Consider the following 4,016-nt stretch of genomic DNA (forward strand, 5'->3'; position numbering starts at 1 on the left):
CCAAAAAAAAAAAAAAGAGATTTGGGGGTTTTTTGTTACAGCCACACAGGTGAGATCGTGCTGCAGTCGCAAGAGCACACAGGAGTGGGCAACATGAAGGCATCTCTGCAACACACCACAGAAGATAGTGCAACATGAAAAGCCTCTTTCTCTGCAGGCTTTGGCGGCACCCACCACAAGGCCCAACTAGTGAGCTAATCACGTTAGCTAGCGACAGCAAATAGCACGACTAAGGCCAAGACAGACTCCATCACACAAGAGAGCTCTTTCTCTTTTACTTGAGAGAATGACCATCTCCCTTTCACCTTTTATCTTTGGTAAATTCCTTGTGGCATTTTGCATGTGGGATAGAATCCCCCTTTTACCAAGCTTGTGAGCCCTCCATTCCCTTGTAAAAAAAAAAGGGTGTTTTCTCCTCTTTCTGAGCACATTTTCTGAGATCTATAACTTCTTGGTACGACATCCAAATTGCAAACCTATTTCACGATCTTCGAGAATGATTTGAAAACGAGCTTTTAAAGTATTATCATTGCCAATTGAGCTTGGGAGCACTTCCAAAATTTCGCGCCAAAGTGGCCTCTTTAGGCATGCAAAAATTGGGATTTTTAGGGCTCCAACGGACTCCGATTCGTGTGCTGTCAGTTCCTATGGTTTTCTTGCATCGATGAGTATCAAATTTCAACATATTTGACCTCTAGTTTTGACTGGTGAGGACTGGTAAGGACATTTCAAATTGCTTTCGTGGTGCCAGATACACACTATCTCTACCTTTTGGGGCTTAAAATTCACTACTTTGAGTGCATCTATGTATGCTTGAGAGTGCGGATTCTGTGCATTTGGAAGTTTATGCATGGTTTCAAAGAGGATTTGGTGACTTAATCAACTTTGCACTTTTGTTCGAAATGTACACAGAGTGAATGTATGCTTCTTGTGGATAGTACTTGTGCGAAAACATAGCAATTTTCTGAAAGGACATTGTATTTACGTTTGCCTTGCTTTTGTTGGTTTGAATTATCAATCCAAAAATAAATAAATTAATCAATCATGTCAGGCACTAAAGATATGCCTTTTAACAACATTGATGTAAAGGAAGAACCTCTTATGCATGATGACAAGTCGCCCTCTTTATCTAGTGATGTGCATAATCGTCTTTCTAGTTTGGAAGGCACTATGCAAGTTTTGCTTGAACAAATGCAAATTTTAACTCAAAATGCTTTGGATAAAGGCAATAGACCTTTAGATGACTACCTGATGCATGTATGCCTGACACACAAGTTGTACATGACTCCTTTGTAGTCATTCCTTCATTGCCAGAAGCTAAGTGGCAACTTAAAGACCTTAAGCCGCCTAAGTTCAATGGCACGGCGGCACAAAGGACTACAGATGTGGTGGAACAGTGGCTCTCTAAATGGGAGAAGTGTTTTAAGTTATGCCATATTCATAAGGATGCTTTAAAGATACAGCAAGCTACATATAATCTCATGGATGCCGCTCACCGTTGGTGGCGAAAAATTGAGCAGGATCATGCAGAGTCATCTACTTGGATTGCATTTAAGACATTGTTTTATAATAATTTTGTCCCTCCAGATGAGTGGACAAGAGCTCTAGATGCATGGTTCTTCATAGCTTAGAAGAGCTACTCTATCCAGGAATAACAAGTATAGAGAGATTCTATTAAAGGTCCCTGAACATATTCTCAACTTTCTGCAAGTGCATAAATTTGTCATGGGCTTAACAGAAACCTTAAGGCCACTTGTCAGGAAGGAGATATGTAAAACCTTGAATGAGGCAGTGGAGATTGCATTGGTCCTTGAAGATGGGAAGGCCTAGAGATTTCCTTGGACTAGAGGTGCATGCCCTGTCTTTACTCCTGCAGTTGCATCTAGTGCTCCTTGTGTGAAGGACACTAGAGAGGTGCATATGATCAAGATGGTGTCAGGTACTAAGAGGAAGGTATATGCTATGGTTGAGAGAGCCTACAATAAATCCATGCTCACTCCACAACAAAGGGAGAAAGCAATGAGAGAAGGACTCTGTTACGGATGCTTGGGGTAGCATAAATTTAAGGCTTGTCCCAAGAATGCAAGAGTCAATGCTCAAATGGTGCTTAATCCAATGCAAGATGTGGATAAGGTGAGAGATGACCTAGATGAGTCACCTCCACATGACTCTGGTTATCATGAATGGATCCTAGCCATCACAGTAACAAAGAAAGTACCAACTATGCTAGATGTAGTGTTATCGCCTGAGGCACAAAAGGGGTACCAGTTTGCTGACACTGAGCTCATTGTAATGAAAGGCATAGTGGCAAGATGCCATGTGCATATTTTATTTGATACTCTTCACATAATGTTATTAGCTCTAATCTTGTCAAGAAGTTGAAGCTCAAGACTACCCCTTCAAAATATAGTTATTCGGTAGAGCTAGCTGACGAGATGGGTACAAAGACATGGGATCAATGAGTTGTTGACCTCCTTGTACAGATCCAGTCCTATGAGGACAAATTGGATTTTGAAATTCCACAGCTTGCAAGATTGGACCTAGTGTTGAGCAAGCAGTGGCACGCAAAGAAGAGACCTATCATTGACTTCTCGGCTCATATTTATCAATTTGAGCATGAGGGCCGATGATCGTTGATTCGCGGAGAACCAGATCTCCAAGAAGCAAAGTTTCTCTCGATGACCAAGGTGCTCAAGATTGACTGTAAGTCTCTTTACTTTTGTTATATTTTAAATATTTCTAAATGTGTGTCAAAGGATGACTCTAATAAAGGTGGAAGTTCCACAAGTATCCCTTCGGCCTTATCAAGTAAAAGAAGAGCCCAATTTTTTTATGTATTTAAATTTGAACTACCTCTTGGTTTACCTCCTTGTAGGAACGTGGAGCATAGGATTGAGCTCGTCCCATGAGCTAATCCAGTTGCTAGATCCCCGTTCAGGATGAGTCTACAAGAGGAGAATGAAGTCTATAAGGTGGTGGATGAGTACTTAAGTAAAGGATTGATTAGACCTAGCTTTTCACCCTTTGCAGCCTCTGTTTTACTTGTAAAAAAGAAAGATGGTTATTTTTGAATGTGTATAGACTATAGGGCTTTAAATAAAATAACTATCAAGCATAGATATCCTATGCCTCATATTGATGATCTCTTGGATGCTCTAGGTGGTGCTTCTATCTTTCGTAAGATTGATTTAAAAAGTGGTTATCACCATATTAGAGTAAGAGATGAATATATTTTTAAAACTGCTTTTAGAACAAGATTTGGTCAATATGAGTATTTGATTATGCCTTTCGGTTTAACAAATGCTCATGCTACTTTTATGATGTTAATGAATGATTTACTAAGACCATACATGGGCAAGTTTGTTGTAGATTTTATTGATGATGTGCTTGTGTATAGTAAGAGTATCCATGAACATGAGTCACATTTCATGAGTCACATTTGGTGACAGTCTTTGAAACTTTGCGGGAAGCAAAACTCTATGCTAACCCAGACAAGACAATGCTATGTTTAGTAGAGATAGAGTATTTAGGTCATATTGTATCTGCCGATGGGATCAAGATGGACCCTAAGAAGGTTATTGTGATACTTAGCTAGCCGACACCCCAAAATGAAATAGCCCTTCATTCCTTTTTGGGATTGTCACGATTCTATAAGAGATTTATATACTCATACTCGTATATAACTGCTCCTATGACAGATTTATTGCAAGCTATGGTCCCCTATGTGTGGACATCAATGCAACAAGAAAGTTTTGAGGCTATGAAACAAGCAGTTTCTACTGCCCCTGTTCTCAAGATAGTTGATCCTGAGAAAACATTTGTTTTAGAAATAGATGCAAGTAGCATCGCGATAGGTGCAATCCTTAGCCAAGAAGGCAAGCCTATAGCTTTTAAAAGCAAGAAGCTTTCCCCAAGCCAACAGAATTGGCTAGTTCATGAACAAGAGCTTTATGCTATTGTTCATTGGCTTAAATTTTGGCAGCACTATTTATATGGTGCAGATTTTAAAGTTTATA

This window comes from Lygodium microphyllum, chromosome 29 (assembly GCF_053477565.2).
Source record: "Lygodium microphyllum isolate KBCC chromosome 29, Lygodium_microphyllum_v1.1.10, whole genome shotgun sequence".
NCBI classification, from domain to species: domain Eukaryota; kingdom Viridiplantae; phylum Streptophyta; class Polypodiopsida; order Schizaeales; family Lygodiaceae; genus Lygodium; species Lygodium microphyllum.